We start from the raw sequence: 24,100 nt of genomic DNA, 5'->3' as shown, positions 1-24,100 counted from the left end.
TTCATCAGCAGATCACCATTCCACTGAGCTGATCGCTGTTGTTATTGTTGAAGGTCATCGAGGTCAGCCGTTCAAATCTTAGAAAACTCCTCTTTCAAACGCTCACTGACTCATTCCATGACGACGCTGGAGAACCGAAGCAACGCGTCATGAAATGGGTTCATTCTTTTTGAAGAACCCTGTAGTTCCACCACGGTCCACTCCTAACGACCGCTGGTCTAAGCCCAGGTGGATTCTGTCGAGTCTTTATGAATTCTTCTTGTCAACTTTCCTCGAACTCGTCACATTTTCCGACAAGGTCAAGGGTAAGTGTTTAGGAAAAGTAAATATAAGGTCATTTTTCATACTGTTCAGACACACCTTCTACTTAAAGGGCTCAGATTTGTCGAAACCCACTTTTATTAGACTGTGGCTCATTTATTTGAGGATTTGGACCCAAATAGTTCATACAGTTTGACAAAATTCTGTTCTATTCTATTCTATTCTATTCTATTCTATTCTATTCTATTCTATTCTATTCTATTCTATTCTGGTTCGATGCTAAAATTAGTTGTTGTTGTTTTACTCATATTTGTTATTGTTTTACTCATATGTTGTTTTACTCATATTTGTTGTTGTTTTACTCATATGTTGTTTTACTCATATTTGTTGTTGTTTTACTCATATTTGTTGTTGTTTTACTCATATTTGTTATTGTTTTACAGATATGTGTTGTTGTTTTACTCATATGTTGATTTACTCATATTTGTTGTTTTTTAGTCATATGTTGTTTTACTCATATGTTGTTTTACTCATATTTGTTGTTGTTTTACTCATATTGTTTTACTCGTATTTGTTATTGTTGTACTCATATTTGTTATTGTTTTACAGATATTTGTTGTTGTTTTACTCATATGTTGTTTTACTCGTATTTGTTATTGTTGTACTCATATTTGTTGTTTTACTCATATGTTGTTTTACTCATATTTGTTGTGGTTTTACTCATATTTGTTGTTTTACTCATATGTGTTGTTGTTTTACTCATATGTTGTTTTACTCATATTTGTTGTTTTACTCATATGTTGTTTTACTCATATTTGTTGTTGTTTTACTCATATTTGTTGTTTTACTCATATTTGTTGTTGTTTTACTCATATGTGTTGTGGTTTTACTCATATTTGTTGTTTTGCTCATATTTGTTGTTGTTTTACTCATATTTGTTGTTTTGCTCATATTTGTTGTTGTTTTACTCATATTTGTTGTTTTACTCATATTTGTTGTTGTTTTACTCATATTTGTTGTTTTACTCATATGTGTTGTTGTTTTACTCATATTTGTTGTTTTACTCATATGTGTTGTTGTTTTGCTCATATTTGTTATTGTTTTACTCATATTTGTTGTTGTTTTACTCATATGTGTTGTTTTACTCATATTTGTTGTTGTTTTACTCATATGTGTTGTTTTACTCATATTTGTTGTTTTACTCATATTTGTTGTTGTTTTACTCATATTTGTTGTTTTACTCATATTTGTTGTTGTTTTACTCATATTTGTTGTTTTACTCATATTTGTTGTTGTTTTACTCATATTTGTTGTTTTACTCATATTTGTTGTTGTTTTACTCATATTTGTTGTTTTACTCATATTTGTTGTTGTTTTACTCATATGTGTTGTTTTACTCATATTTGTTGTTTTACTCATATTTGTTGTTGTTTTACTCATATTTGTTGTCTGTAAATTCTTGCTCTGAACCTGAGAGCTCTACCTCAGTTTCATCGTATTTGGTACAATGACAATACAGAGATTCTGATTCTGATTTTGATTTTGATCCTGATTCGGATCTGGTCAAACCCATATGGGGTCACCATGGAAACTGCAGACAAACCCACATGGGACCCTTATATGCAGCCCAGTTGTAACCCTTCTGGGGCCCACATGGACATGCCGGCTGGGATATTATCATAAACGGTGATAAATCCCTTACAGATGGTTAAATATAGAGAACAAATCATTTGGGAACTGCTACAGAAGCACCACTGGGCCTTTATGGGTTAACATCTGAACGTACACTTTGTCCCTTTCTAGATGTCTGAGTGTGGAGACATGACTCTGGGATCCGTGATGTGACGTCTGTGTGTAGGTTCAGCATGTGGATGAAGTCATGGCAGCACACAGAGGCCATCTGGACACGCACTCACAAACCCAACACACGCAGCGCAAGAAAAAAAAGACACCCGTCCAAATAATGAGCACAAAACTGCACCGGCTGGGATACGAACGCCGTGTGGGGAGGGCGTCCGACCGTCCCACGGGTGTCCTACATGTGAAGCACCTGTCCGGCTGTCCAGACTGCGTGTGTTTGAGGCAAATGTTTAGTGCAACATTCCTTGGCTCTGTGCAAACGCTGCAGTCGGAGCTGACACAGCCGAAGCCTTCACACACATCATGTAAATCTGCACACCAAGGTTCTAATGGGTTTGGGTTTTTCATTCATTATAGTTTAGTTTTATTTAGTTTTGACTTTTTTTCTTTCATTTAGTTAGTTTTAATTCGTTTTTAGAGCAGGTTTGCTCATTTTTATTGGTTTTCATTTTTTTATTTACCTCTGCCAAGGAGGTTATGTTTTTGCCAGTGTTTGTCCGTGTTCAAAATAACTTGAAAATTTATGGACGGATTTGGATGAAATTTTCAGGAAAGGTGTGAAATGGGACAAGGACCGAATGATTCAACTTTGGGAGTGATCCGGATCACCGTCTGGATCCAGGACTAATATTTATGGTGTAAATCACAATATGGGGTGAACTGTGGCGCTTGGCAGAACTCTGAGTGCTTTTCTAGTTCTAAATGCTTAGTTTTAGTTTTTTTCATATCTTTTATTCAAATAAATCCCAGACAGGACTCTGCTGCTTTCTCCCAACTTTAGTCTCCATGTTTCCAGGTAGAGTGGGGACCAGAAGACGACTGGAAACCACAAGTGAACACAAGTGACACACTGTGAAGTGTCGTATGGTGACGCTAGATAAAATTGCTAGAGCGAAATGAATCGCATTCATATCAATCTGACATTGACAAAGACGAAAACGAATAGAATTTTATTCATAATTTTTATATGTTTTAGTTAGTTTTAGAAGCACACAATTCAGTTTCAGTTAGTTATTGGTTTTTTTTCTTTTAATTGTAGTTTTTATTTATTTTAGTTAATGAAAATGTTTTTTCAATTCTAGTTTTCGTCATTTCATTAGTTTTCATTAACGATAATAACCTTGGCCAGAACACACTAATAACTAAAAAAAAAAAAAAAACACCAATGAATCAACACTATGTTTCCACAGAGTTTATCACTCACTGAATAAAGTATAAAGCTCATGGTTTCCACACGTCTGTTATGGTTTCAGTTTTTCTTTCTCAAACTAAAACTCATAGCTGATCATTTTCACACTCACTCAAAATATCACAGCGTCTTCATGTGCTGCATCAGCTGATAGTTTACATCATAGCTCTGTTAGCTTAGCTCTGTTAGCTTAGCTCTGCTTTCAGACTGAAAACAGCCACAATAAAACCACAAATCACCTCTGTTTTCTGTACTTTTTTAGTTAGTTTTGTAAACACACAATACAGTTTCAGTTAGTTATTGTTTTTTTCTTTTAATTATAGTTTTTATTTATTTCAGTTAACGAAAATGTTTTTTCAATTCTAGTTTTCATCATTTTGTTAGTTTTTGTTAACGATAATAACCTTGGCCAGAACACACTTATAACTAAAAAAAAAAAAAAAAAAAGAAAAAAACAAAACACCAATGAATCAACACTAAGTATCCACAGAGTGTATCACTCACTGAATAAAGTATAAAGCTCATTGTTTCCACACGTCTGTGTTATGGTTTCAAGTTTTCTTTGTCAAACTAAAACTCATAGCTGATCATTTTCACACTTGCTCAAAATATCACAGTATCTTCATCTGCTGCGTCAGCTGATAGTTTACATCATAGCTCTGTTAGCTTAGCTCTGTTAGCTTAGCTCCGTTAGCTTAGCTCTGCTAGCTTAGCTCTGCTTTCAGACTGAAAACAGCCACAGTAAAACCACAAATCAAATCAAATCTAAATCAAATCAAATTTTATTTATATAGCGCCAAATCATAACAAAAGTTACCTCGTGACACTTTACATATAGAGTTGGTCAGAACCAGACTCTAAATAACCTCTGTTTTCTGTACAGTTTTAGTTAGTTTTGTAAACACACAATAAGGTTTCAGTTAGTCATCGTTTTTTTCTTTTAATTATACTTTTCATTTATTTCAGTTAACGAAAATGTTTTTTCAATTCTAGTTTTCGTCATTTCGTTAGTTTTCATTAACGATAATAACCTTGCTGCACACACACACACACACACACACACACACACACACACACTCTTACACCACCTACCCATCCGCCGACACAAACCACACACATACGCACATATTCCAACCATGTAAATTTATACACAGACTTAGAGAGACTGTGCATAAAATACCACAGTGATTTAGCCTCTGTTTCAGATAGGATCCGTTGTGTGATTATGGCGAAGGGCACATGGACTCAGCTGTCATGCACAAAGCAGCTCCCAGCCTCCTACAGCATAGAATACATGAACAGAAGCACTCTGCTGCACTCAGTGTGTGTGTGTGTGTGTGTGTGTGTGTGTGTGTGTGTGTGTGTGTGTGTTGTACTGTCAGTGCCTTCTTTGTAACATCTTACTCTTGTTTGACTGAAACAGTGAGACACACACAGGCCACTTTGTCTTTTTGTGTATTTGTGGCCTATGGATTTGACCATTGTTTCTACCAGCAGAGTGTGGGTGAGGGGGGGTGTGGGGGGTGTGGGGGGGTGGTAGGGTGGTGAGTACAGTAGACAACAGAGGTCTGATCCGTGATTGGTACAGCCTTCTCTGACTGTTCTGCCTACAGCCACTGCACATTTCAATACATTTTCATAAGTATCAAACGTTCCTTAGTTTCGTCTTGACATCATAAGTGCCTGTGTATGAAAGCCCATTAATGCCACTGTCTTTCTTTATTTTTATATTTAGGATCAGAGGTTGCGCTAGACATTTTTATTGTCCGTTATTTTGACGGACAGGGTCATGAAAATTCCGTCATAACATATTATTATCCGTCATTTCAAATTTTTATTTTTTAATCATAAAGAGATATATTTAGCAGTATTTAACCCTTTCATGCATGAATTATGAGAGCCTTAATTTTTTTTTCTTAAGTGTTTTTATTCCTCTAGGCATTGAAAAAACTATGCGATTAACACTTTTTTTAATCTATTTTTCATGGAGTTGCAAAACTGTCCTTTCAGCTGGACACCATGTATTTAATTTTCAAAATGAAGAAACATATTTATTGATATACTGTGTGAAAACTATGAAATAAAAACATTTTAATGCAGCTAATCTGATGTTTTCTCCCATTTTAACATACTCTGATACTGGTCATTACTCACTCCATGGAGATGATATGCAAAAAATAAGAAAGCTGTTTGTTGAACCCATAAAAACCCAGTACTACTTTTGTCATCCTAGTGTTTAAAAAAAAAAAACCTGTTAATTACAGTCTAATAACAACAACAAGCAACTGATTTACACTCAAACATGTTAGTGCAGATCAAGTTCATGAAGAACAGCAAAGTTACAGTAATTATATGAACTGCAGTGTATGGGATGATGCATGATTGTCCACTGTGTTGGCTGATATGGAACTAAAACAACAAAATCCATGAACAGAACAGCTGTAAAACAGCTGTCCACTGTAGTGACTACTGTGCATGAAAGGGTTAATGTTCAAAAACATCTCAGTGATGCAGCAGCTGTAGTTGCTGTTGGCTGATAAACCAACGTGATGTCACGACTCGCATAATTATATACGCCGCTTTTAATTGGTGTGTTATCATGCACTGAGGGTTAGAGTTCAGGTTATGTGAACCAGAGATCTACGCACAAATGGACATGCCATCAAATAACACATGAAAGGTAGAAAATGCGTACATATAGCCCACCAAATACCATCAGAACTGGAGTATTCCTTACTTGTCTGTCATCCTTCACCGCATCCGTCCCTCTTTTTTTAACCGCGTTTATCAGTGCCATCACATTTACTGGGCTTTAAAATAACTAAGGAGACTCAGCTGTCTGCACAGTTTGTGCTAGAAAAGTAGCATCTAATTTAGACTAAAGTTAGCAAAACAACGACACAAGACTGGACACTGACAAATATGCACACTGACACCAACTGGACAGGGGTCTACTACAGGTGGACTGACTGGACAGGGGTCTACTACAGGTGGACTAACTGGACAGGGGTCTACTACAGGTGGACTAACTGGACAGGGTCTACTACAGGTGGACTAACTGGACAGGGGTCTACTACAGGTGGACTAACTGGACAGGTTCTAACAGTTTTGGATTTTTCATTATAGTTTACTTTTATTTAGTTTTGACATTTTTTTCTCTAATTCAGTTAGTTTTAATTCGTTTTTAGAGCAGGTTTGCTAGTTTTTATTAGTTTTTGTTATTTTCTAAATGCTTAGTTTTAGTTTAGTTTTAGTTTCTTTACCTTTTCTCTTCTTCTCTGTCGTCGTATTCAAATAAATCCCAGACAGGACTCTGCTGCTTTCTCCCAACTTTAGTCTCCGTGTTTCCAGGTAGAGTGGGGACCAGAAGACGACTGGAAACCACAAGTGAACACAAGTGACGGAGCCTTAAATATCATATGGTGCCAGCAGCTAAAATTGCTTGAGGGAAATAAATCAATTTCATATCAATCCGACATTGACAAAGACAAAAACAAAGGGAATTTTATCCATAATTTTTATACGTTTTAGTTAGTTTTGTAAACACACAATACAGTTTCAGTTAGTTATCATTTTTTTCTTTCAGTTATGTATTTTTTTTTAAATTTCAGTTAACGAAAATGTTTTAACAATTCTAGTTTTCGTCATTTTGTTAGTTTTCGTTAACGATAATAACCTTGCTAACTGGACAGGGGGTCTACTATAGGTGGACTGACTGGACAGGACAGGGGGTCTACTATAGGTGGACTGACTGGACAGGGGGTCTACTATTGGTGGACTGACTGGACAGGACTGACTGGACAGGGGGTCTACTATAGGTGGACTGACTGGACAGGGGGTCTACTATAGGTGGACTGACTGGACGGGGGGTCTACTATAGGTGGACTGACTGGACAGGGGGTCTACTATAGGTGGACTGACTGGACAGGACAGGGGGTCTACTATAGGTGGACTGACTGGACAGGGGGTCTACTATAGGTGGACTGACTGGACAGGGGGTCTACTATAGGTGGACTGACTGGACAGGACAGGGGGTCTACTATAGGTGGACTAACTGGACAGGGGGTCTACTATAGGTGGACTGACTGGACAGGGGGTCTACTATAGGTGGACTGACTGGACAGGACAGGGGGTCTACTATAGGTGGACTAACTGGACAGGGGGTCTACTATAGGTGGACTGACTGGACAGGGGGTCTACTATAGGTGGACTGACTGGACAGGACAGGGGGTCTACTATAGGTGGACTAACTGGACAGGGGGTCTACTATAGGTGGACTAACTGGACAGGGGTCTACTATAGGTGGACTGACTGGACAGGGGGTCTACTATAGGTGGACTGACTGGACAGGGGGTCTACTATAGGTGGACCGACTGGACAGGGGGTCTACTATTGGTGGACTGACTGGACAGGACTGACTGGACAGGGGGTCTACTATAGGTGGACTGACTGGACAGGGGGTCTACTATAGGTGGACTGACTGGACGGGGGGTCTACTATAGGTGGACTGACAGGACAGGGGGTCTACTATAGGTGGACTGACTGGACGGGGGGTCTACTATAGGTGGACTGACAGGACAGGGGGTCTACTATAGGTGGACTGACTGGACAGGGGGTCTACTATTGGTGGACTGACTGGACAGGACTGACTGGACAGGGGGTCTACTATAGGTGGACTGACTGGACAGGGGGTCTACTATAGGTGGACTGACTGGACGGGGGGTCTACTATAGGTGGACTGACTGGACAGGGGGTCTACTATAGGTGGACTGACTGGACAGGACAGGGGGTCTACTATAGGTGGACTGACTGGACAGGGGGTCTACTATAGGTGGACTGACTGGACAGGGGGTCTACTATAGGTGGACTGACTGGACAGGACAGGGGGTCTACTATAGGTGGACTAACTGGACAGGGGGTCTACTATAGGTGGACTGACTGGACAGGGGGTCTACTATAGGTGGACTGACTGGACAGGGGGTCTACTATAGGTGGACTGACTGGACAGGACAGGGGGTCTACTATAGGTGGACTAACTGGACAGGGGGTCTACTATAGGTGGACTAACTGGACAGGGGGTCTACTATAGGTGGACTGACTGGACAGGGGGTCTACTATAGGTGGACTGACTGGACAGGGGGTCTACTATAGGTGGACCGACTGGACAGGGGGTCTACTATTGGTGGACTGACTGGACAGGACTGACTGGACAGGGGGTCTACTATAGGTGGACTGACTGGACAGGGGGTCTACTATAGGTGGACTGACTGGACGGGGGGTCTACTATAGGTGGACTGACTGGACAGGGGGTCTACTATAGGTGGACTGACTGGACAGGACAGGGGGTCTACTATAGGTGGACTGACTGGACAGGGGGTCTACTATAGGTGGACTGACTGGACAGGGGGTCTACTATAGGTGGACTGACTGGACAGGACAGGGGGTCTACTATAGGTGGACTAACTGGACAGGGGGTCTACTATAGGTGGACTGACTGGACAGGGGGTCTACTATAGGTGGACTGACTGGACAGGACAGGGGGTCTACTATAGGTGGACTAACTGGACAGGGGGTCTACTATAGGTGGACTAACTGGACAGGGGGTCTACTATAGGTGGACTGACTGGACAGGGGGTCTACTATAGGTGGACTGACTGGACAGGACTGACTGGACAGGGGATCTACTATAGGTGGACTAACTGGACAGGGGGTCTACTATAGGTGGACTGACTGGACAGGGGGTCTACTACAGGTGGACTGACTGGACAGGGGGTCTACTATAGGTGGACTGACTGGACAGGACAGGGGGTCTACTATAGGTGGACTGACTGGACAGGACAGGGGGTCTACTATAGGTGGACTAACTGGACAGGGGGTCTACTATAGGTGGACTGACTGGACAGGGGGTCTACTATAGGTGGACTGACTGGACAGGACAGGGGGTCTACTATAGGTGGACTAACTGGACAGGGGGTCTACTATAGGTGGACTGACTGGACAGGGGGTCTACTATAGGTGGACTGACTGGACAGGGGGTCTACTATATGTGGACTGACTGGACAGGACTGACTGGACAGGGGGTCTACTATAGGTGGACTGACTGGACAGGGGGTCTACTATAGGTGGACTGACTGGACAGGACAGGGGGTCTACTATAGGTGGACTAACTGGACAGGGGGTCTACTATAGGTGGACTGACTGGACAGGGGGTCTACTATAGGTGGACTGACTGGACAGGGGGTCTACTACAGGTGGACTGACTGGACAGGGGGTCTACTATAGGTGGACTGACTGGACAGGGGGTCTACTATAGGTGGACTGACTGGACAGGGGGTCTACTACAGGTGGACTGACTGGACAGGGGGTCTACTACAGGTGGACTGACTGGACAGGGGGTCTACTATAGGTGGACTGACTGGACAGGGGGTCTACTATAGGTGGACTGACTGGACAGGGGGTCTACTACAGGTGGACTGACTGGACAGGGGGTCTACTACAGGTGGACTGACTGGACAGGGGGTCTACTATAGGTGGACTGACTGGACAGGGGGTCTACTACAGGTGGACTGACTGGACAGGGGGTCTACTATAGGTGGACTGACTGGACAGGGGGTCTACTATTGGTGGACTGACTGGACAGGACTGACTGGACAGGGGGTCTACTATAGGTGGACTGACTGGACAGGGGGTCTACTATAGGTGGACTGACTGGACAGGGGGTCTACTATAGGTGGACTGACTGGACAGGGGGTCTACTATAGGTGGATTGACTGGACAGGGGGTCTACTATAGGTGGACTGACTGGACAGGACTGACTGGACAGGGGGTCTACTATAGGTGGACTGACTGGACAGGGGGTCTACTATAGGTGGACTGACTGGACAGGACAGGGGGTCTACTATAGGTGGACTAACTGGACAGGGGGTCTACTATAGGTGGACTGACTGGACAGGGGGTCTACTATAGGTGGACTGACTGGACAGGGGGTCTACTATAGGTGGACTGACTGGACAGGACAGGGGGTCTACTATAGGTGGACTAACTGGACAGGGGGTCTACTATAGGTGGACTGACTGGACAGGGGGTCTACTATAGGTGGACTGACTGGACAGGACAGGGGGTCTACTATAGGTGGACTAACTGGACAGGGGGTCTACTATAGGTGGACTGACTGGACAGGGGGTCTACTATAGGTGGACTGACTGGACAGGGGGTCTACTATAGGTGGACTGACTGGACAGGACTGACTGGACAGGGGGTCTACTATAGGTGGACTGACTGGACAGGGGGTCTACTATAGGTGGACTGACTGGACAGGACAGGGGGTCTACTATAGGTGGACTAACTGGACAGGGGGTCTACTATAGGTGGACTGACTGGACAGGGGGTCTACTATAGGTGGACTGACTGGACAGGGGGTCTACTACAGGTGGACTGACTGGACAGGGGGTCTACTACAGGTGGACTGACGGTGAGTCATGTGACTGCAGTACTGCTGTTGTATTCAGTGTAGTTGTGAACAGTGGTGCTGTTGGTTCTATGCAGGTGGATGCTGTTATGGACTGTTTGATGCCTTGCTCACAGACAGACCAGCGATCCTGCAGCAGGTTCTGTTCACAGTGTTGTGTGAAAACTTTCTTTGGTAGTGTTATGAGATTAGTGTGTGTGTGTGTGTGTGTGTGTATATTGTGTGTGTGTGTTCCTTTAAGTGCGAGAGCGGTGTGTAGTGCATGCACGTGCGTATGGTGTGAGTGGTCGAGCAAGGTGAGGGAGCAGCAGTTTTGAGTATGAGTGTGTAAGACAGTGCTTCTCAACCTTTTTCTGTTGAGCCCCCCTTTGGAGGACAAAAAATCTCCAGGACCCCCACAACATTGCAACAGTGGTGCAATTACAACTTTTATTGAAAGAAACATCAATATCATAAAAATACTTTTTGCTTTTCCTTGAATAATTTGTTGTGCAAATTAAAAATAACTTCAATTTTTGCTTGAACAATGCAAATAAACCCAACCAGCCTGCTCCCTGAGGCAATATTTTTCCAAATAAAAATAGGTAATGTGCAATTATCTTACAACTATGACAATAAAGTAACTTTTTTAGAACAACAAACTAATTTTGGTAACAAAGATTTTTGATTTATTTATTTGATTTGATATATTTTTGAACATTTGACCTAGCGCCAAAAATAATAATGCAAATTGACCAATTTTGGAGTTAATCATTGACATATGCCAGGATGAAAAAAATCAAATAATATGTGATCCACTTTTTATGTAGTATACTGAAAAAAAAAATTTTGTGTGTTTTTTGCATCAAAAAAAAAAATGGTTTGTTTACATTACAAACACAGCATTTAAAGGGTTAAAAATGTGACAATTATTGAGTATTTGGTATTTTTATTTACGGCTCAAGTTGATGAAATAGAAAAAATTGTAAAAGAATTAAAAACAAACTGTATGAATTTTTTTTTTTTTACATTATTCCACAAGTGTGCGAAAAATGCACACTTGGTGCTTAGTAAGGGCCTTGGTGGATGGGATACCGGAGGGTTAATGTGTTTATTACCATATCCAAACTTTATTTGCCCCAAATTTGAGCAAGAACAGGATATTATGCATGTTTGCATAAGCCTTGTCCAAGGTGATGTTCTTTTCTCATAGTGCCATAACCAAGCACTTTTTTTGCTGATTTCATATTTTACTAGAAAAGCACTCCACAAAGGCAGACCCCCCCCCCCCCCCAACACCATCAAAATTTTATCATTCGTTCCTTGCGCCAGTATCAACATTTCCTGAAAATTTCCTGAAAATCCTTCCATATCTTTTTGAGTTATCTTACTAACAGACAAACAGACAAACCGCAGAAATATGTACTGCAAGTTACTGTAAGTTATCTAAAAGTTATCGCCCAGTGAACAGTCACTTTGTATGTCGTACTGGATAAATGTTCATCGGAAGTCCGGGCCTTATATGTGCAAATGTCGTCATGTAACTAGTTATAGACGTAACAAATTAAACAGGAATTCAAACAGGTTGTAGAAATCCACTGGATTTTTACCAGAGTGAATGTAAAGACAGTTTTACAGCAGCTGGAGGGCTCAAATTCAAACTGTATGAACTATTAGGGTTCAAATACACAAATAAATGAACCACAGATTAAAAAAAGTGGGTTTAGAGAAATATAACCTGTTTAAGTTGGCCATCTTTTCTAAGTGTTTACAAACTATTGCAGTAACAGAGTGTTTTTCAACCTTGGGGTCAGGACCCCACGTGGAGTCGCCTGGAATTCAAATGGGGTCGCCTGAAATTTCTAGTATTTCATAAAACAAACAAACAAAAAAAACTAGTTATAAAACGTAACAAATTAAGGAGGAATTCAAACAGGTTGTAGAAATCCACTGGATTTTTGCCAGAATGAATATAAAGATAGTTTTGCAGCAGCTGGAGGGTTCAAATTCAAACTGTATGAACTATTAGGGTCCAAATACACAAATAAATGAACCACAGACTAAGAAAAGTGGGTTTAGACAAATATAACCTGTTTAAGTTGGCCATCTTTTCTAAGTGTTTACAAACTATTGCAGTAACAGTGTTTTTCAACCATGGGGTCGGGACCTCATGTGGGGTCGCCTGGAATTCAAATTTCTAGTATTTGATAAAAGAAAAAAGAAAAAAGAAAAGTTAAAAAATGTAACAAATTAGGAAGGAATTGAAACAGGTTGTAGAAATCCACTGGATTTTTGGCCTAATGAATATAAAGATAGTTTTACAGCAGCTGGAGGGTTCAAATTCAAACTGTATGAACTATTAGGGTCCAAATACACAAATAAATGAACCACAGATTAAAAAAAGTGGGTTTAGAGAAATATAACCTGTTTAAGTTGGCCATCTTTTCTAAGTGTTTACAAACTATTGCAGTAACAGAGTGTTTTTCAACCTTGGGGTCAGGACCCCACGTGGAGTCGCCTGGAATTCAAATGGGGTCGCCTGAAATTTCTAGTATTTCATAAAACAAACAAACAAAAAAAACTAGTTATAAAACGTAACAAATTAAGGAGGAATTCAAACAGGTTGTAGAAATCCACTGGATTTTTGCCAGAATGAATATAAGATAGTTTTGCAGCAGCTGGAGGGTTCAAATTCAAACTGTATGAACTATTAGGGTCCAAATACACAAATAAATGAACCACAGACTAAGAAAAGTGGGTTTAGTGGGATATAACCTGTTTAAGTTGGCCATCTTTTCTAAGTGTTTACAAACTATTGCAGTAACAGTGTTTTTCAACCATGGGGTCGGGACCTCATGTGGGGTCGCCTGGAATTCAAATTTCTAGTATTTGATAAAAGAAAAAAGAAAAAAGAAAAGTTAAAAAATGTAACAAATTAGGAAGGAATTGAAACAGGTTGTAGAAATCCACTGGATTTTTGGCCTAATGAATATAAAGATAGTTTTACAGCAGCTGGAGGGTTCAAATTCAAACTGTATGAACTATTAGGGTCCAAATACACAAATAAATGAACCACAGACTAAGAAAAGTGGGTTTAGATAAATATGACCTGTTTAAGTAGGCTATCTTTTCTAAGTGTTTACAAACTATTGCAGTAAATCGTGTTTTTCAACCATGGGGTGTAGATAAATATAACCCCTTTAAGATATTACCTCGTTATTTTAACGTCTACGATCTCTTGTTATTTTTTCTTCACATTAGTGGAAACGGGCTTCCGTACCTCTGCGTGTCTGTGTGCCACATGATGGTTTCTTGTTACCATGGTGACGTAGCGGGCACGGAGACAGGTTGGGGTCGGGCACAGCGGGGGTGCGGAGCTGAGATTAACTGTGATCGTGACTCCGGGGAGAGGAGAATAAAACAGCAGGCTATGGAGAACTGACATGACCTCTGCCTCTGCTCCTCCGGCTGCTGGCACATCCAAAGGAAACTTTTCATTGTCCCACGTTTTAGCAGCAACTTTCCAGATCAGCCTGTCACTTATCTGTGTAAACCCTGGCTCAGCGCTCTGGGCCATGTCTGTGTGTTTCTGTGTGGTTATTGTCCCTTTTTCTGAGAAGTCATTTTCAGCGGGGGCATTAATCCTGTGAGGCTTTTCGGAGCAGAAACTTCACTTGTTTGGACTGGGTTCATGTGCTTCTAAGTGGGATGTTAACCTGTTAGAGCTGAGGAGATAATAATAATAAATCTACAGTAAAAGTCAAAGACAGGGTCAAACTGTAGCAGTCAGTTCCATTGCGGCTGCCTGTCCATCTCAGCACTGTCCGGCCTCTTGTCTAAAACCAACCTTGTGTTAGCGGCACAGAGGGCTGTATTGTTTTTGCTGCTCGTTCTGATGGATGTCTTGCCGATGACTTCATTCCACCATGAACTGTCGCCTTATTCTCCTATAGGACCGGGATCACAGTCGTGCCGGTCTGGGCATGGGACCACAGCTGAGAGGGGGGCCGGAGGTCCCATCTGATGCCCAGTATGTATAGATGTGGAGGAAACTGCATCTACTGCAGGGGTGTCAAAGTCATTTTAGTTCAGGAATCTGATATTAATTCACTAGGCCTGTAACGGTACACAAAATTTTCGGTTTGGTACATTTTCGGTTTTCAAAGCCACGGTTCAAGGTCAAGGTTAGTTTATTTATACCCGTAGGTAGATTTGTTTTGCAGTCTAGGTGATTGCCTTGGCATTACAACAACACATACATTGAACATGCAAGACAGGCACTTGATCACCCTTACAGACAGGACAAAAAGCGCTCAGTGTTCCACCATTCATCGGTATAGCAGCATGGAAAAGTAAAAGAATAAAATAAATAAGATCAAATAAATAAAAACAAGATGCAATATAACACAATAAAACCAGAAAAGATAACATAAAAACAATCGGGGATAAAAACCAGGATAAGAACATAAAATTAAAACGTTTAAAAATTTTAAAATTCGAAGTCACAATAATAATAAATAGAGCAAAGAAATGGAATAAATAACTAAATAAGTTAGTCAAGTGCAATGTCACTATTTCTTATTTAGCTCAGTGACGGCGACAGGAACAAAGCTGATTTTATAACGCTGTGTCCTGCACCTTGGGACTAAGAACCTCCGTCCAGAGGAAAGGAGTTGAAATTCACCTCGTTCGTTTTTTTCGGTTTGGTACGGGAAGAAAGAAAACCCCTCAAAATGTCTATTAATGCATTTATGAATTGTTTAACATTTTTCCCCCAATTTTTGGAGACAATAGAATATAGAAAAACAGGAATAATATAATTCTGCCGCTACAAATCAAATAGAAAATAAAATTAATTATTAATATTACTAAATGTATTTTGAACATTAGTATTGCACTTTTCCCTGAAAGGTAGTTTTGAACAAACAAGAAAATCTAATCACAGTTCTGTCAGTTCACATTCTGCAGAAAAATAGCATAAAAATTCCACATGAAGTGAAACATTAACAAGAGGGTAAACTGGTATTCTGTTAAAACAAACTGAAGACAAACACTGACAACACAATGAACCAAATTATTTATTTTAGGACAGAGAACAAACTGTTTAGGACACTGTGTGTATTTGTGTGTGCACGGGGGATTTTTTTTTTTTTTTTTTTTGTCAGAGCCGGGGGGGAGGGGGGGGCGCAATTATATACCTGGGGGTGCGGTCCATAACTAATGTAACGAACGCTGTCGTGAAACGAAAGTGAAATTTTACATACTTTCAACATTCTATTTATTCCTCTATTATACAGCGTGCGTGACAGACAGACAGACAGACAGACAGACAGACAGACAGACAGACAGACAGACAGTGGTAAACTGTTCCAATATTCTAGTTGGCTCTCAAATGGGCCAAACCAGTAAAAATAATAAAAGTGAAAAAAGTAAATTTATGAAAATGTTTACATGTCTGTATCCTCTCTGTAATTCACCAGTTTAGGATAAATAAAGTACATCTATCTATCTATCTATCTATCTATCTATCTATCTATCTATCTATCTATCTATCTATCTATCTATCTATCTATCTATCTATCTATCTATCTATCTATCTATCTATCTATCTATCTATCTATCTATCTATCTATCTATCTATTTGTTCATTGTGCTACTTATTTGAAAACAAGAAAGAAAACATTCAACATTTGTACAATTTTTTAAATGATGGACACTATTTCCAAAACATAATTACATAGTGCAATGGAGAGAAAGTGCAAATTTCTTGTATAGTGGCTTACTTACAAACTACGACCAAATCCAAATTGAGCATCTTGTATTGAATTTGGGAAGAAAATAATCCATTTTGGTTTTTATGCTGTGAAAAAATGATTTTCTTCCATGTAAAGCTGCAGATGGACAAAGTTAGAATAGATGTAGGCCGATAACAAAAATTAATGACTCATTCAGTTCATTTCAAAATGTTCCCTGTGTTTTTTGACCAAAGGAGCCATAGACAGATGCTAAAGAGCCATATGTGGCCATGGAGCCACAAGTTGCAGACCCCTAACCTAGACGTATCAAATGTGACAATAATTGGTAGACAGAACAAATTACGACAAAAAACAACAACACCTAAGCAATAATAAAATAGAGTAGAGTGGAGGTGTGAGAGATCAATCTGAAGGCAGTGCTTGTAAAGATTGAAGGTAATCTAAAAAAGATTGTAATTTGTAAAAGAATTTAGTTGAGGAGCCTTGTAGTGAGAGTTGAATCTTTTCTAATTTAAGAAAAAACAGAACATCTTTAAGCCAAAATGAAATAGACAGGGGTTTAGGAGACTTCCACAAAAATAAGATACATCATCTACAGGGTGAGTCAGAAAAAACGCTCTTTTCATTTAAAGAAATTGTACCACTGAAATGGAAATGCTTATTTTTCTTTTGATCATACAGTCATATTGATGTGGTTATTGAGCATGTCTGGCGATTGAATCATTGATTTATGGCATAGCATAACAGAGGGAATGTCCATTGTTTATTGTGCACCGAAATATCTGCCAACACAGTTTATGCCACCGTGAATGAAATTGAAATTGTCAACCATTACAGCATGTTTACTCGCCATCAAAATGTTTTGTCTCAACGAAGTCGTCCGGCACGACCTTCAACCTGGCTACCATTCAGATTGATGCAAATCTGTGCTCGTTGTCGCATCTCTAACACAGCTCTTCTCGCCATTCGTGTTCGTCGTAGGGCTCGGATTTCAGCCGTGATGCGATTTCGGAGTTCCTGAAGAGTTTGTGGAACAGTCTGATACACACGGTTTTTAAGATACCCCCACAAGAAAAAATCAAGGGGGGTCAAGTCCGGGGATCTAGGTGGCCACTCTCTCTCCTGACCCAAACAGACAACTCGATGAGGAAATAATACCTGCAATCGCTGTGGTCTTGCCATGATGAAAACTCCCTGGGCACTGTCATGTAGGCCTATGTCCTGAGTGTGAAAGCAAAGCCCCGACTCCTGTAATTGTTGTCAATTTCAAGTTTGTTCACTGTGGCATACATTGTGTTGGCAGGTATTTCAGTGCCCAATAAACAATGGACCTTCTCTCTCTTATGCAATGCAATAAATCTATGACTACATCACCAGACATGCTCAATAACCACATCAATATGACTGTATGGTCAAAAGGAAAATCAGTGTTTCCGTTTTAGCAGTACAATTTCTTTAAATGGAAAGAGTGTTTTTTCTGACTCACTCTGTAGTGTAATTTTGCATTTCACAAATTCATCCCAGGGCCGGACTTGACTCTTTGGCGGGCCGGATTTGGCCCCCGGGCCGCACGTTTGACACCTGTGGTTTAAAGCATAACTGTGTTAATGTGAGTCCCATCGAGTGCTTTAAAATGTGATTATGAGGTCGTACACTTCAGTTTATGTAAATCACAGACGGAGCTGGGCACATACTGCATGGCACTGTGTGGTGCTAACGGCTAATGAGCCCGAATAAACTACAGCACTAACAGCAAGAATGACATTTTTACTGGCAGCCATAAAACTGAATGCAGAAATAATGATTCTTTATGAATACCAGGCAGCCCACATTATCACACAAATGGACAGTTTTACAGTGACTGAAAACAGAGCTCCGCTGCTTGGCCTTTGTAAAAGGGTTGCGTGTTACTTGTTGGGGTGTTTGAAATGTTAGCCCGTCAGGAGGCATTAGCAGGTCTGTGGGGAAGAACTTCGCAACGCTGGGCTTTTTCCTTCAGGGAGGTGAAGCACCACTTTGACAAAAAGCTTCTCCCTCCATCAGCCTCCACCTCCTGTCCCAAGGTTCTACAGGTTTCTACAAGTTTAAGACTTTTTAAGACCTTTTAAAGACTACTTAGAACAGAAGTTAATACTCATTTCATGGCCATAGTAGAAAAAATTTGTGACTCCTAGAATTTAGGAAAACGTATTTATTTACTCCAATGCCTTTTTTTTTTTTTTTTTTTTCCTCCTTCTTCTCCTTTCTTTTTTTTTACTGTAACTGGATCTGTGTATTGTTTTTTTGGTTGTTGTTTTTTTTTCCCATTTTTTCCCTCTTTTTTGGATCTGTGTATGTTTTTTTTGTTGATGTTGTTTTCCCTTTTTTCTCTCTTTCTTTAGATCTGTGTATTGTTGTGTTTTTTTTTTTTTCTTTCTTTTCCCTTTTTTTCCTCTTTTTGGATCTGTGTATTTTTTTTCTTTTTTCCCTCTTTTTTGGATCTGTGTATTGTTATTTGTTCTCTTTTTTTCCTCTTTTTGGATCTGTGTATTGTTTTTTTCCTCTCTTTTTTCCCTTTTTCCCCTCTTTTTTGGATCTGTGTATGGGTTTTTTTTGTTGTTTTTTCCCTTTTTTTCTCTTTTTTTTTTAGATCTGTGTATTTTTTTTTCTTTTTTTTCCCTTTTTTTCCTCTTTTTGATCTGTGTTTTTTTTCTTTTTTTTCCCTCTTTTTTGAATCTGCGTATTGTTATTTGTTCTCTTTTTTTCCTCTTTTTGGATCTGTGTATGTTTTTTTTGTTGATGTTTTCCCTTTTTTTCTCTCTTTCTTTAGATCTGTGTATTGTTGTGTTTTTTTTTCTTTCTTTTCCCTTTTTTTCCTCTTTTTGGATCTGTGTATTTTTTTTCTTTTTTCCCTCTTTTTTGGATCTGTGTATTGTTATTTGTTCTCTTTTTTCCTCTTTTTGGATCTGTGTATTGTTTTTTTCCTCTCTTTTTTCCCTTTTTTCCCTCTTTTTTGGATCTGTGTATGGGGGTTTTTTGTTGTTTTTTCCCTTTTTTTCTCTTTTTTTTTTAGATCTGTGTATTTTTTTTTTTTTTTTTCCCTTTTTTTCCTCTTTTTGATCTGTGTTTTTTTTCCTTTTTTTTCCCTCTTTTTTGAATCTGCGTATTGTTATTTGTTCTCTTTTTTTCCTCTTTTTGGATCTGTGAATTGTTTTTTTTTCCCTTTTTTCCCCCTCTTTTGGACCTGTGTATGTTTTTTGTTGCTGTTGTTTTTTCCCTTTTTCTCTCTTTTTTTTTAGATCTGTGTATTGTTTTTTTCCCTTTTTTCCTCTTTTTTGGATCTGTGAATTGTTTTTTTTCCTCTCTTTTTTCCCTCGTTTTTGGATCTGTATATTGTTTTTTTTCCCCCTTTTTTTCTCTCTCTTTTTTTTAGATGTGTATTGTTTAATTTTCTCTTTTTTTTTCCCCTTTTTTTCCTCTTTTTTGGATCTGTGTGTTGTGATTTTGCATACTGAACTTTTTTTTTTCTTTTAAAGAGGACTACAGGACGACTAGCCTGGTGTTTGTGCGGCGGCTAATGGGGATCCTCAATAAATAATAAACAAACAAATAATAAATGCCTTGATTGCCACCGTTCTGAATCATTTCTGATTCTGCAAAGTTGGCGATAACCGCTTCCTAATGTCAACATAAACTGTCTGGTTGGAACTTAGTAGACTAAGGCCCTATCCCAGTTCACCCCTTGGCCCCTCCCCATTACCCCTACCCCTCAATTTTCTGTGTTCATGTGAAGGGGTAGGGGTGTCCCCATTCTCGATGAGTCAGAGGAGAAAGGCTGTTTGGCCTTTGAAATGGAGATTTTTCTTGACCACACTACAAACAGTGGGGTATGAGAAATCTTGCATTATTCTGTTCGAATCATCGGCCAGATGGAGGTAAACACAGCAAAAAAGTGCAGCAGTGTGATGAAAAAAACACATAAATGTATGTATTTTCTTTGTAAATAACTTCATAATTTGTCAGTTTAATACCATTTCAGAGTGTTACAGATTGCATTTCTGCGATTTGCCGTTGAAATGATAGATGATTGTTTTGAGAGAGTATCGTGTTATTTTTGGGTTACACAGTGAGATAGTAAATTATTTTTTTCAGTTGCTAATGCCTAATTTAGCATCTGCTTCAGAGCAACAACACAAATAAAACATTTTTTGATATAACTATAAATAAATTTGGATAGTTATGGGTTAACAGTCTGTTTTTGCTGTGCACATGGATGCACACAAACCAGACTTATAGTCATTATTTTAAGATATTACCTCGTTATTTTAACTTATACACAATAAAAAAAAATGCAGTGTCAATATTTCAAGGGGTTTCAAGGGGTCGCGCCAAGTGCAAGCACCAAGGGGGAGGGGTAAGGGGGAGGAGCCAAGGGGTGAATTGGGATTGGGCCTAACAGCATTTTTTTTTTGCAATTTAGACACATATCAGACACATGTAAACACAATACAGCAAACAAGTTCATGATGACATACACTACCAGTCAAAAGTTTGGACTCACCTTCTAATTTAAATGGCAAGAGATGGACCACAGATGCCCAACAAATGCTCAGTATCACTGGGAAGTCCTTCAAGACCTTTGGAAAACATTTCAGGTGACTACCTCATGAAGCTCATCGAGAGAACGCCAAGAATGTGCAAAGCAGTAATAAAAGCAAAATGTGTCTATTTTGAACAATCTAAAATCTAAAACATGCTTTGAGTTATGTCACACTTTTTTAAACATCATAATTCCATTTGTGTTCATTCGTAGTTTTGATGCCTTCAGTGAGAATCTACAATGTAAACAGTCATGAAAATAAAGAAAAACCAGGTGAGTCCAAACTTATGACTGGTAGTGTAACTTAAGACCAACCATATCAAATGTAACATCTTTTATGGACTTTTTAAGGTGTTAAATGAAGATTGGTAAATTCAAGACTTTTTAAGACCTTGCGGGAACCCTGCTTTCCGTTCGTACCTGAGCCTACCTCTCTAAATCGCCTCCTCTTAGGTCCGACACCCCTGGTCAACACCCATAAGCCCCACGGGGAGCAGCAGTGATTCTTTGGGGGCCTTTTGTCACAAGGTTATTATCGTTAACGAAAACTGATGAATGACGAAAATTGAAAAAATATTTTCATTAACTGAAATAATGAAAACTATAATTAAAAGAAAAAAACGATAACTAACTGAAACTGTATTGTGTGTTTACAAAACTAACTAAAACGGACAAAAATTACAGACAAAATTCCCTTCGTTTTCGTCTTTGTCAACATCGGATTGATACGAAAGTGATTCATTTGGCTCTAGCAATTTTAGCTGCTGGCACCATACGACACTTGACGGTGCGTCACTTGTGTTCACTTGTGGTTTCCAGTCGTCTTCTGGTCCCCACTCTACCTGGAAACATGGAGACTAAAGTTGGGTTAAAGCAGCAGAGTCCTGTCTGGGATTTATTTGAATACGACGACAGAAGAAGAGAAAAGATATGAAAAAACTAAAATTAATACTAAAACTAAGCATTTAGAAAATAACAAAAACTACTAAAAACTAGCAAACCTGCTCTAAAAATGAATTAAAACTAACTGAATTAGAGAGAAAAAAAAGTAAAAACTAAATAAAACTAAACTATAATGAAAAATCGGACCAATGGCCCTGTATCTTACCGGCCAAATTCAAAGCTTTGGGAAATGTATCCAGATGCCATTTATTCTCACCCAGTTCTGTGTATTTATTCTATTACAGAAATAGCCCATGTTTTGCTCATATTCCAATCAGATCTGCAAAAAATTCCAACTTGATATCATTGATACTGATTTATTGGATCAATCCACTTCCTATCTGTTATAATGGGAAAATTTTTCAAAGTCGCACCAAATCCAGAATCAGATCTGGATCCAAATAATTTCACTAAGTTTCGTTGACATCATCATAAAGAAGCTGTATACCAGTGTTTCTCAAACTGTGGGGTGGGCCCCCCCGGGGGGGAGGGGCACAAAGGCTTTCTAGGGGGGGCGTGGGATCATTCCTAGGTGTTTTGTTTTTTTTCTTCAGGTTAGAACATGTTTCAGGTGGAACTAATGTTTTAGCGTTGGAGCACCCTGGACTCATTTTAGGGACGTACAACAAACAAATCTGCTGCCATAGTGATCTGTCACTAGACTAGACCAAGAGTTTAGGTTTGGAGAATGGACAAGGACTGGACTGGAAAAGAAAAATGTGCAATGTTTCTGGTTTTGCACAGTTTGTACAGATTGGACTTTAATGTTCTGAGATGTGCAACAGAAACAGGCTCATTGCAGCCACTGATATTGTTAAAATGTTCATCTTTGTTACCAAAATTTGTTTGTTGTTCTACAAAAAAAATTACCTTATTGTCATAGTTGTAAGATAATTACACATTTCCTATTTTTAATTGGAAAAATAATGTCTCAGGGAGCAGTTTTGTTGAGTTCATTTTTATTGTTCAATCACAAATCGAAGTTATTTTTAATTTGCACAACAAATTATTCAAGGAAAAGCAAAAAGTGTTCTAATGATATTGATGTTTCTTTCAATAAAAGTTATAACTGCACCCTAGGTAAAATGTTGTTGGGGTTGAGGGGGGCTTGGAGATTTTTCGTGCTCCAAAGGGGGGCCCGACAGAAAAAGATTGAGAACCACTGCTGTATACCAAGTTTGAAGTCAATCGGAATTGTAGTTTCGGAGAAGAAGACAATTGAAATTTTTGTAACGGACGACAGACGCCACATGACGACAATAGCTTACAGCCTGTCAGCCGGTAAGCTAAAAATCCAAAACTATTAGAACCTTGTTTTGTCCTGTCAAATGAAGACGCCTCTACTGGTTGTTATGGCAAAGGCAGGACAGGGCGATGCTTGGCGCTCTGCCGCTCACTTACAAACAGGGATGATGAAGTCAGGAGGAGGAAGAGCAGCAGAGAATTTTGGGAAAATGAAAGTCAGGTGATGGGAAGAAACATTAGCATATGGCAGAACGCAGCATAAATGGGAAAAGTAACATTTCTATGTGATAAAAGGTGAAAAAGTTGGTGGGAAAATATAGCAAAAAGGGGAAGTGAAATAGACACGAAGGAGGAAAAGGAGGGGGGTCTCCCTCACGAGACAGCAGGTACATGACACATTTTTGGAATAGCAGCCAATAGAAAGGTGGCAAAGAGTGTGAGAAAGGTTGTGTCGACACTAGTATATAAACTGAGATCCTCGTGAGCCATAGCGCCTCATCAGTGTCCCGGCATCTCTGCTGACTTACATTCAGTCACTTAAATGTTCTCTTGTTTTTATGCATTTATATTGTCCTCGAGTGGAAAAAGGTGCATTTTTACCACTTTAATCTTATATTTTGCTTTACTTCACCTGCTACATTTTCATCATCTCTTTCTTTTTTTGCTCCAAGTGTTTTTATTACATATCAAGTCACAGAAAAAAATATAATACAGTCATTGTTCTTTTTTTGTTTTTAAACCCAAACCCATGAACATTCCCACCCTGTTGCACAAAAAAAGGATAATTGACAATAAAAATAATAAATAAATAAGGAATACAG

General features: G+C 39.4%; 1 long non-coding RNA gene across 1 annotated transcript; it reads left to right on the top strand.

Moving 5' to 3' along the window:
* On the top strand, window positions 1-11,682 carry LOC115420137 (uncharacterized). Its single transcript, XR_003935512.1, has 3 exons — window positions 1-184; window positions 2,612-2,616; window positions 11,670-11,682. It is a non-coding gene; the product is annotated as an uncharacterized LOC115420137 (long non-coding RNA).
* The last annotated feature ends 12,418 nt before the right edge of the window (window positions 11,683-24,100 follow it).

Source organism: Sphaeramia orbicularis, chromosome 5 (assembly GCF_902148855.1).
Source record: "Sphaeramia orbicularis chromosome 5, fSphaOr1.1, whole genome shotgun sequence".
Lineage (NCBI taxonomy): Eukaryota > Metazoa > Chordata > Actinopteri > Kurtiformes > Apogonidae > Sphaeramia > Sphaeramia orbicularis.
The sequence above is the reverse complement of the archived record's forward strand: the minus strand, read 5'-3'. Positions and strand labels throughout refer to the sequence as shown.